This window comes from Schistocerca americana, chromosome 1, assembly GCF_021461395.2.
Source record: "Schistocerca americana isolate TAMUIC-IGC-003095 chromosome 1, iqSchAmer2.1, whole genome shotgun sequence".
NCBI classification, from domain to species: Eukaryota; Metazoa; Arthropoda; class Insecta; order Orthoptera; family Acrididae; genus Schistocerca; species Schistocerca americana.
In genome coordinates, this window is record NC_060119.1 from 120,934,100 (window position 1) to 120,946,497 (window position 12,398).

Consider the following 12,398-nt stretch of genomic DNA (forward strand, 5'->3'; position numbering starts at 1 on the left):
CGTAGCGGTCATACGGTTCCAGATTGTAGCGCCTAGAACCGCACGGCCACTCCGGCCGGCCGTGGTCAGCAGAAGTGCCTCCAAGCCACACACAACGAAACTGTGTCCATGGTGACAAAATCACACAGGCTTTTCGTAACAGATAGGCGCACTGGAGACATTTTCTTAGTGTAGTCAGAATCTGGAATTAGTGTTTACGTCAAGTCACAAAAACTGTGTGCTTTTCTAGTGAACAAGTGCCCATCTTCACAGCAGCTAATGGCTTCCCATTGCTACATTGGGAACAGTGCATCTGACTTGGGATGTCGGTGGTTAGCTGTAATCCACCTGGACGTGGTTGCTAATGTCAAAGATGCAATCTTAGGCACTCATTTTTTGTGACATTTTTCTGTCATGCTGGATCTAGTGCATCAATATCTGCACAAAGTCCCACGCTCTCCTCATACGTGTACCACATCAGGTCATGTTATGAGTGATGCCCCCGGCTCACTCGAAGATGTTTGCGATGACCACGGCAGCCATATCGCAACAACAATATTCGTTACCATGTGGAACGCACATACGTGTGGTGGACAAGAAGATGCTGGCTCATTCTTCCACTGAGATAATAAAGCTCCAGGATACTTGTCACATATCTGTGACATAAAGGTGTGAAAGACGAGCCCACAGGAATGTTGAACAAGAGTACCTGTGCTAGGCTGTGTGAGAGTAATGGAGCATTACACCAAAAATTGTCCACTGTGACTGAAGTCTTTGGGACTGCATGCACCACAATTTCTGACCTTCATGGTGCGGGCACTACAAGAAACCCTTGCTCCGTTCTCCTCACCCTCTCCCTCGTCCACCAGTGCACTGGAGACCGCCGACCTCGCATACAGTTGTTACATGAGTATCCTGCACTTACTCACGGAGCACTGGCCCATAAAAACCGCTGCCATGTACACGTCATTTCATTCACACGATTGTTGGGCATCCAGTGGCTGCAAAACCACAGTGCCTACCTCCTGATAGAAAGCAAAGCTCAGTCTCAGTGCACTAAAATACTATCAGATAGTTCAGTACCTATATCTTACATATCAGGGACTTCTCCTTTGCACATGGTCAAGAAGAAAAATGGAGCATGGTGCTTGCGTGATGGCTGTTGGAGCCTCAATGGCTGTACAATTGCCGGCCGCGGTGGTCTCGCGGTTCTAGGCGCGCAGTCTGGAACCGTGCGACTGCTACGGTCACAGGTTCGAATCCTGCCTCGGGCATGGATGTGTGTGATGTCCTTAGGTTAGTTAGGTTTAAGTAGTTCTAAGTTCTAGGCGACTGATGACCACAGCAGTTGAGTCCCATAGTGCTCAGAGCCATTTGAGCTGTACAATTCCAGATAGGTACCCAGTTCCGAATGAAATGGACTCTAACTCAAATGTGGTGGGCCCATGTACTTTCAGTGTTATTGAGCGTGCAAAATCCTTCTCGCAGATACCAATAGCAAGGAGGGTTAAGCACGAAACTCCCATAACCTTGCTGTTTGGGATCATCAAACACAATACGATGCCTTTCGACCTCCACAACACAGCACAAACACCAAAGAATTTGATGCGTGAGGTCCTGCAAGACTTCCCATTTACATTTTGTTATTTGCACGATATTCTAATTTTTTCTGAAAGCCTCAAACACTATAATCGTCATGTACAACAGGTTTTCGATAGATTGCAGAGCTTTGGAATCGTGATAAATCTTGAGAAATTCTTTTCTGGCAAGATTACAAGGTCTCAAAAGCTCGAATCACACTCCTTCCAGAAAAATGACATCCAAGTACTTTCTCTGACACTAGCATTTAAAGGACTGTGTGCTCAGTTACTACAGGCTATGAAATTGGCACTCGCTAATGCCACCTTGCTGGTACATCCTAACCAAGGGGTACCTATGGTTTTAATGTTTGATGCGGATTTCATTGTGCAGTTCACCACTGACATCCAGCACATTGCCGGTCATGCCAACATTGTAGTTGACTGCCTGTCATGGGACTGTGCATTGCTTACTGCTATCAATTGGGGTACTGTGGCCACCGACCAAGAATCGCCTTTTCCACCCAAAATTTATACAGGATCCATCATCCATGGTACTGCATCTAGGGCTCCTCCATCTGCAAGATTCGAAACGAAAAGTTTGATGTGATACATCTTGCAAGAAGGTACGCCCCCTCACCCGTATTCGATGGCGTCGCCAAATTTCCAGCTTTTACCATGACCTAGTTCATCTGGGAATCAAAGCTACTGCAAAATTGCTTGCTGATACAGTAGTCTGGCCCGGTTTGGAGCATGATTGTCGCCAATGGACCAGATGTCGTCGAGGCTGCCAAACTACAAAAATTTTTGTCTCCTCTTACCCTGCCCCTTCAGGTCATTTTGTTCATATCAACTTGGATAATGCAGTCCCTCCTCCTGCTTCACAGGGTTTCTGTTACATCGTAACTGTTATCAGTACGTTACCACATTGGCCTGAAGCTATTCCAGTTTCGGACATTTCTGCTTCTTCCATTGCTCAGGCTTTGATCACTACATGGTTTTCATGTTTCAGCATCCCTCACACTATTACTACAGATCTGGGAACACAATTTGAAAGCCAAATATTTGCAGAGTTATTGTGTTTGTGTGGGTGTGACCATGTCTGCACTAAAAGCTACCATCCGAAAAGTAATTGGATAGTAAACCACCTACACTGCAGTTTAATGGGGGCCCTGGCTTGTCACTATGAATCGTGGTCTGACACCGTCCCCATGATTCTGCTGGCCTACATACAGTATTACAGGAAGATATTGGTTGCTCCCCCATGTAATTTGTTTATAGCGAAACTCTGAAAGTTCCCGATGGTTTATTTTCTCTTTCCCCATCGCCTTTGGCGTCTTTGAATTTTTCCTACACAAATTGCAATCGTATAAGAACGCACATGCGCCTCCTCGCCCTGTGCGTCATGGTTCAGAGCCCATCTACTGTTACAAAGAGTTGTGTTCATGCTCTTTTGTCTGGGTTTGCGAAGGTTCAGTTAAGCCACTGCTCTCCCCTGCATGCAAGGGTCCATTTAAAGTACTGAGTCACTCGGACAAAACCTTTGTCTTTCACATTCATGGACGCAAGGAAACAGTTTCCACTGCTTAAAGCCAGCGTACATAGAGGATTTCTCGATTAACAGCGCGAACCCTAAGCAGTCACGAATACAGTAGGCTACCTTCTCCAGCACCTATCTTCCTCCCAGCAGTCATATTTTCACGGACCAGTAGGCAGATTAAATGCTACATTTCTCATATTAAAGGACGTACAGTGCATCTATTTGTTTGATTGGTGCCATACCCCTTCAATCGAAACACAGGGGTAGGGGAGGGGGGGGGGGGGGAGAGAGGGAGGAGACGATAGTGATGCGACCGACCACCGAAAGCAAGACTATTCCGTAGAGTGTATTATCTTTTCTGTTTTTTATTCTTTCGATATTGGAGTATGGATACTCTGTTACACGAATGTCTTTTGTGTGGTGTTTTCTACATCAGCATAATTAGTGAGTCATAAAAGTGTGTCAGTCTCTATATTGTTTTGTGGGTACTTTGTATGACTAGTATACCTCAAGTATCCATAATACTATGAAACACAATAGTCAATGCCCAAAACTGTTGCTTCAGAACCGTGGCTGAACCCGGGCATGCACCTCTACATCCAAAGCAAACTGATCGCTACAAATCTTCCTTCAGGGCTTCAAAAATACGGAAATCGCGCAGGGAGAGATCGGGACTGTATGGATGATATGTAAGGGCTTCCCATAAAAACCTCTGCAGCTTAATCGAAACAATCTTGGTAATATATTGGCCCATTGAATGTTGACAACACTAGCCACTTCCCTGCTATCAGTTCATTTATTATTATACTTAATCAGCTCTATATTACTGCAATCAGCTGACCTCACATCCATTTCCCTTATTATAACCCGCTTGTATTAGTTTATATCTTTTGAAGTAGGTGATGAAATCTAGATTAGTGTTTTGTTTGGAGTATTCGCCTCTCATTTTAACTTGATATCTTGATCCCTTCTGTTAATCCACTTGTTTGTTTTTTAAGACAGTGAAACATATTTGTTTCTTGGGAAACACAATTTAAAATATGCTTAGGACCTAAGTGTGGCCATAAACTTTTCTTATTTTTCATTGGTATCATTACAGCTGCCACATTTTTAGTTTCAAAATTCCTTACAACGTGTCTCATTCCATGGACTTTTTAGTCTCCTGTAGTACTCCCACACACGTAGCAATTTATCAGCCGTCCGTGTGCAGTGGCTTCCCAGCAATTTTTCTTGAAGGGCGGTTTTTTTTTATATGACTAGGTACCACCATCCCACCATCCGACAGCTTACCCCCCCCCCCAAAAAAAATAAAAAAAAGTGACATGTGTTGCCTGTCCGACCAATTATCCGAGTGACGATCATCTGCTGTCTGTGCACACGAAAATAGATGCTGCTTAAAATAACCAATGTGGCAGACAGCGAGTGTGATGTCAGAGTTTCTAGAGAGGCATTTTCTGTTTCTTTCATTATCATTATTTATTATGGCTATGTATGATAATAAAGTTAACTTGGAAATCAGCCGTTTTATTTTTCAATCTGTTTTGAATTACTTCGACATATATCTCCATGTTATTGCAAATAAATCGTCCTGCTGCCGGAACATCCGAAATAATTGCGCTGATACAACAGCACTGAATCTGAGATTCTCTTAACATCTTCCAGTGGCTAAAAACCATAAAATAGATAACAGCCTCTTGCCATACACTACACTCTCTTATGACTGCGCTCCATTTCATTAAGAACGATTTCACAATGTCCAGCAGCTCCGAAAAACAATTTTCATCGATTCTTAAATATTAAGAAAATCTTCAGCTCACACCTACAGTAACAGAGTGTAGGTGAATATCTTTTCATTGTGTATACCACTTCTCTTCTCACAGCTTTCTCTCGTCTTCTCTTGGCCTAGTTACCTCTAAAACAGCCAAGACAAATCCCACTTTTTATTTCTGTGTCACAAAGAGCGACATCTCATACATCACCTCAATGAGTTTGCTGTAACCAATTCGTCGCCAGCGGTAGGAGCAGGTCAGCGCTGCAATCTAATAAACTGTACATCGGATGCACATTATTTTACTTTCAAAATCTCATCCTTAAAATTTGCACACGCTTTATTTTTATTAATATTCACATTAACTCGTACTTTCACGCTGTTTGCCATTTTGAACTAGATATTTCTTGGGCATCTCATTTGTCTTTCATGACTGTGGATAGTGGGTGTCTTTTTTCGTTAGGCCTTCTCTGTTATAAGTATTCACTGTAAAAACGTAGACGTTGTTATATCACTTTAGAATGTGGCCTAGAAGTCTGTGCATTCACAATTTCATCACTTTATCAATCACTTACATTGTGACCAGTAGACAATAAAGAATAACTGACATCACAGAAAGAGTTGAGAGTCATAACAATTTTTCATAAAAATTCTTTTAGCAGAAATCCTGCCAAAAATGGGAAGCAAGTGTTAAATATAAATTTAACCTTCGGAAATATAAAAGATATTTTAAAGGAATATTAACAGAACTGCAACAGGAAAGTAATATCAGTTTACCAGGAATGGAAACAGTACCGGTAATGGATGGAGCAGAGCTGGGATCCACAAAATTAAAAAAAATAAACACGCACACAAATGAATATCTATGTTTAAAAAGGACTAATGGTAAACTGCAGGGATTATCCCGATGTAGAGTTTGGACTAGTTTTGCCCTTCTTGCAGCGCCTGTTCATCTCGCCATTTTTCGTTCTTATGTCGTTTTTCTAAAGACAAATGAATATTTACAAACTCTCGGAGCTACAGATTCAACCATGTTTCTTTCTCTTTGCATACTTGTCACACAGGCTTCCTTCGCACCTACTTCACTGGACAGTCAAATAGCTGTCTCTCATTGCTTAATTACGTTACAGAAATAGTATTTTAATGAGTTGCAAACGTACTGAACAACTATTCCTGACTTCTCATTTCATGTTGCAGGAGCGCGATACTGCTATAGCACTGCTCAAGGAGCGTTTGTACACACTAATGAAACAAGTTTCTGCTGATGAAAGAGCTTCATACATAAAAGAGATGAAGAGACGAAAGACTTTATTTTTCTAGTGGTTCGTGTGATGCAGCGAAAAACTGTAATTTGCTATTGTAAAGAGGCTGTTATCAGTCTGTTACTAATCCACTGAGACCACTTATGGAAGGTAACCTCAACCTTTTATAAATAATATATTATGCAGAAACCTGTAAGGAAGAATATATCAAATATTTTACACAGAACATTTTTCTTAATTTGGGTACTACTATGAACGTGCTAGCGTAACTCCATTTCAGTGAGGATATTTTAGTATCTCTGTGACACTTTCCCATGGGCTAGGAAAACCTCTGACCATTCATGCAACTCTTCTCTGTATACATTCGATATCCCTAGTTAGTCTCATTTGATATTGCTCCGATAGAGTAGAGATGTGCTCTAAGATGTGTCACGTGGCTGTTTTGTAAGTAAGACTCGCTGTCTTCCTCTAGTATTCTAGTAACAAACCAAAGACTGCCTCCTATTTTACCTACTGCTAGGTTCCGTTTCATCCATTTCATATCCCCACGAACTGTTACACCCAGGTATTTATATGAGTTGAATTCTGTTTGGTTCCTGATAATTTAATTTTGTACAAAGGTTGTACTGTAATGAACTGGGTAGTTACATCTAAAGTGCAGTTACTCACGGAAGTCTGGTGTGGGCTGTAATTGTCTTACAGCAGCGAAACTCGGTAGATATGCTAATGCGTTAAAGCAGAACGGATTGACGCTGGAAATTAGTTTCAGTGGTGGTCATTAGTTGCAAATCTGGCGTTATACACTGTTTGTGTAACTGTATGTCATGTGACAACCTACAACGTGAGTAAAGAGTATGGCTATCAAGAAGAGAGGCCGTGCACTGATAGTGAACGTTATGTTATGTGAACGGCAGCAATTACAGCACTGCAATGCGAGCAAATCAACAACTGAAAGGTCTGAGGAGAGGCTCCATGTCAATAAATGGTTTAAAGAAGATGATAATGAAATTTGAAAACTCTGGTCAGATTGGTGTGATGCCCGGAAGAGGAAGGGATCCTATCCTGATGGAAAATATTGATGAAGTTGCTGTTCCTGTAACTGATCATCCAGAACATGCTCCAATTGCTCGTGCAGTTTTACGTGATTTGTCCATCTCACGGTCAACAATACGGAAAATTTTGCGGTTTATTTTACGTTGCTACCTGTACAAGATCTAGACAGTGTAGTTAATGAAACCTTATGATCTGCAGCAACATTCTGAATTTGGTATCGGTTTCTGGCACAGATTAAAGTTGATGACATGTGGTTGGGCAATATTCTATGGAGTGACGAAGCACATTTTACCATACAGTGTGCAGTGAATACACAGAACTGTTGAATTTGTGTTACTGTTAAACCGTTTGTTGTGCATGAAGAGCTATTGTACTCCTCATATGTGACTGTGTGGTGTGGATTCACGAGCAGCTTTGTTCTCGTCCATTTTTTACTGAAGATTATACACCCAGAGGGTCTCTCAGCATGTGATTCCTGTTGTGATAGAGCACGAGTGTGTGGAAACTACTGGTTTCATTCGAGATGGAGCAATACCTCATGTTTCTCTTCCACTGAAGGATCTGTTTAATGCAACCTTCTATGAATGTGTTATCTCCTGAGGTTTTTCAGATGCATGGCCTGCAAGATCACCTGATTTGAATCCATTTAACTTTTGGCTCTGGTGATATTTAAAAGATCACATATACCAGGGACACATTCATTCTCTACTTGATCTGAAGGTTAGTATGCAGGAACACAGTGCTCAGATTCCACAGGAACTGCTGAACTGCTGCGAGTAACTATTGATCACATTGTTTACAGTTGCAGCTTCTAATCGACATCTCCGGTATTCATATTGAACAAATAATGTAATTGGGGTTAATAATAAAATCAATCCTCACTTCTCTGGCCTTTTCTGCCCACTTCTCATTCTTAATCCATTACATGTGAAAACAGTTGGTTCTGCATTAATGCTCTATAATATCTACCAAGTTTCACTGATGTATGCTAATTGCAGCCCACATTGGACCTCTGTGAGTGGGTGTACATTAATTGTAACTACTCAGTAGAACAAGACAATTAATACAGTAGTACATGGGCAAATGCACAAGAAAAATAAAAGATATTGTGATCAATATAAAAACAAGGTACACACTATGACACACAAGGTTTCAATAAAACTACAATACTGGAGAGAATATAAATACAGGTATAAGGTATGCAATATTACACACATTAACATACAAAGTACACCAGTTACAATACAGATACAATACATCTTTTACAAATCCAATAGCTCCAGAAATTCATTTAAATTAAATGCAGTCTGGTCATGTGAAATTGTTTCAATTCCTTTTTGAATACATGTGGTTGTCAATGTCAGTTTTTGTATTCACTCAAAGCTTACTGTAAATTCTTACTTCAGCCTGGTTTACTCCTTTTTTGCAGTATATTGAGAGCTAGTAAGTATATGTAAAGGCTTTGCTTCTACCTTGTGTCATGTTTCTGAATTTCACATTTAGTTTGGAATAGTTTTTGTTGTTGGTTACAAATATCATCAAGTGGATGTACTGACTTGTGAGTGTCAATATCCCAAGCATTTTGAATAGGTGCTACATGATCCAAGTTCAGTGATTCCAACTGTGACTCACTGATATTGCAGTCATATGATACCACATCTTTTTCATTCTGTGAAGTGCACAGTTTTACATTTCTGAACATTTTAACCAGGTGGCCTGTCTTTGTATTACATCTGATCAAGACCTGAATGAATATCTGTGGAACGTTCTCAGACAATTTTGCATCATATATAAGCAGATCATCTGCAAAATTTGATGTTATATGCAAGTTCATTACAAACTTAAGATTAAGGATCTCAACACACTACCCTGGGGAACACCTGAAGTTATTTTTATATCTTTTGGTGATTTTCCATCCTAGGTAACATGCTGTGCCCTCCCTGCGAAGAAATTCTCAATCAAGTCACAAACTTCATTTGATACTCCATACAGTCGTACTTTCGATAATAAGTGTAAGTATGGTACCCAAATACCTATTTTTCAAAGGTAAAGAGTTGTTCCATCTTCCTACCTGCTTGGAACCCTTGTTTTCAGGATATCTTCTGATTAAAGCACAATTTTATTTCACATTATCAACATTTTCAGAATCCATGCTGCTTAGCATGGAGGTGGTTATTCTGTTCAAGATACCTTGTTACAACTGAGCTCAGAATAAATTCTAAGATTTTGTAACTGGTGGTTGTCAAGGATATTGGATGGTGGTTTTTTGGAACACTCCTGCTACTTTTATTGTTGATAGGTGTGATTTATGGATGGTCAACTTCTCTTTTATACTTGAACCACAGTTCTTCTACACGCTCCCACCAAAAGTTAAATTTTTCAATTTCCTCCTTGACATAAAATGCTACAGCTTCTTTACCTAGTTTGTGAACAAACAAATCTTTATGCTTGGTTCAGTTGCCCTTTTTTACTTTGGCAACCATTGTTGCTACATTGTCTAATATTCACTGACGTCAGTTTCAGTGTGAACGTTCTCAGGTGGGTCAGATCTGTTTGTTGTCATTACATCCAACATATTTCCATCATGAGTGGGCTTCGAAGAATTTGTTAAGAGTAGTTTTCAGAAAGGGATTTTACTATTGTTGTGCAGGATGTATTGTCACACCAACCATTTACAAAACTTTGTTTATGCTAATCAATTGTTGGATGACTAAAGTCCCCACCAATGATAAAAGTATGACTGGTAAACATATGTGCTAGAAAATTAAAGGTGTCTCTAAAGTTTTCGGTTACATGTGGGGATGACTTGCATGGTAAACAGAAAGATGCTATTATAAGCTTATGCCCATTCTTGATACTTGTGAGTCTTGTCCATACAATCTAGCATGAAGCTTCATTTTCTGTCTCATTGAAATTGTGTATATTGTCTGCAGAAACAAATGACCAACTCTGGTACCCACTAGCCTATTCCTCCCCCAAATACCTCACAGCTCCATTTTCACTTTGCTATCACAACATAAGAAGTTTGTTAAATAAGCATTGAGCTTCTCCTGTCAATGTGGGACATCTAAAAATTAAGGTATTTCTACAGATATGCTATTATAAAGTAAAAAAGTAATGTGTTATGGCATGGCTGGCTGGAAGACACCGAAGGATAGATGCAGCTGTCTTACTGGAAAGGTTTTTACCTATCCTTTACAGGTGCAGGTGCCTTTCCTTCACAAGGTATGAGAACTGAGTTTGTAAGAGTATGTCTTAAGTGTAGTTGAGTGTATGGGTATGTTATATGCTTTATATGACAGAACATCATATGCACATCATAGGAATTTGACTAGATTCACCTAGATGTAGCGTAATAGTATGTGTAATATCAGGAAAGGGAAAGTTGCAATATCACAAGAAGTGGAATAAAGTCCCAGGCTGTTGACCTCACAATCAGTGAACAATGCATTGAATACTTGAAGTACTGCACTTTATGAAAAGACTGAATAACACAGGATAGCAGTTCTTATATCCTACAGGTTCCCAACAAGAAATTTTTGAACTTCATTATGCAATTATAGGGTTACAAATAAGATTTAATAGAAATAACTGGGAGTTGTTTGTAAGTGGAGAATTCAACATAGACATCATCTCAGATAGTTTGATGAAGAGCACATTACTGACATCTACCTTTAATTTGACCACCACAGGTAACATTCCCGATAAGAACAGAAGCACATAGAGCAACAACGACTATAATTTTTTCTAAATCCAATTGTCTTTAATTAAACAGATGCAAGTCTCATAATAAATGGTTTATCTGACAGTAATGGTCAAGTGGTAGCAATAAAACATTCCCATCAATCAGGCTAAACTAAGAAAGGAAAAGGAAAATTGTACAAAATTGTAAATGTAGCCTCAGTTAGAATATTCAGAGAGAATTTATAGGACAAAGATTTGGAAGAAGTTTACCAAAAACACAGAAATGTAATTCTGTCTTAAAAAATATCACTACAACACAATTTTCTTTGACAGCATGTTAGAGGAAATTAAAGTATAAGCTGAGAAAAATGGAGTCTAGCATTTGGGTCAAGATCCACATCTACTCTGGAAACCAACGTGAAGTGCATGACAGATGCTATGTCTCATTGTAGCAGCTATTAGAGCTTATTCTGATTCCATTTATGTGGACTGGGTGAAGAACGATTGCTTAAATCCCTCTGTATGTGCTGTAAGTAGTCTAATCTTATCTTCGTAATACCTATTGGAGGAATGCATAATGGTTGTAGTATTTTCTTATATTCATCACTTAAAGTTAGTTCTACAAGCTTTCAAAGTAGGCTTCCTTGGGATATATTTTCAGAAGGTGGCACCCCACAGCTCATAAATATTTGAAGAGTGTCCTGATTACTGCCAAGAATTGCTCATAAAATTTCTCTGTTTAAGAACCAATTTCGCTCCATAGACCATGATCAGGTTCATAAAAGCATTTACAACTCATATTAGGTGTTATAAAACAATTGGTGTCAGATAATAAAATAAAATCCATGAATTCATTACTGTCCCCATATCATAATAAAAGTTACATTGTCAATTATAAACTGTGCTAGACAGTGCTCTAATTCGCGCTATATCAACTGTCAGCATTATCACTGGAAAGTAGGATTGAAGATATTCTACATGGAATTATCGTGATTCCTTGGTAGGCTGCAGTTCTGGCGCTTTTCTCAAGTCAAGACGAATGCCAACCAGGGCTCTAGTTGGGCTGGTACCTACAGGCACCCAGTACCAGTAGTTACAGAATTCCCCAGATAGAGTACCAGAAGCCCTAAAACCTGCAGCTCTATAGTGGTATGGACCAGCTCCTAAACTACCAATCCTAGATTTATTAATAATTTCATACATTTACTGAATCTTTCAGGTAATAGAAAACAATGTTATACAACACACTTAATAATGAATGAGACGAACACTGAAAAAAGATATTCCTTTTTGCTGTGTATTACAGTGGAGTAGAAAAAAATATACTTCAACAATGAGTTAGTTCATTTGACATTAACCGCTGTCGTCCTCTTGCTCTAATCCAAGTTAAATTTAATTGATAGCTTTCTGCTTAGCACTGAAACAAAGTTTTAATTTGTGTTTTATGATAAGGAGACTAACTGCACCTGTAATTAGATTATGCCTGAAATACAATTTCGACTGCAATACCATCAGTTACTGGGACTTGCTAGGAA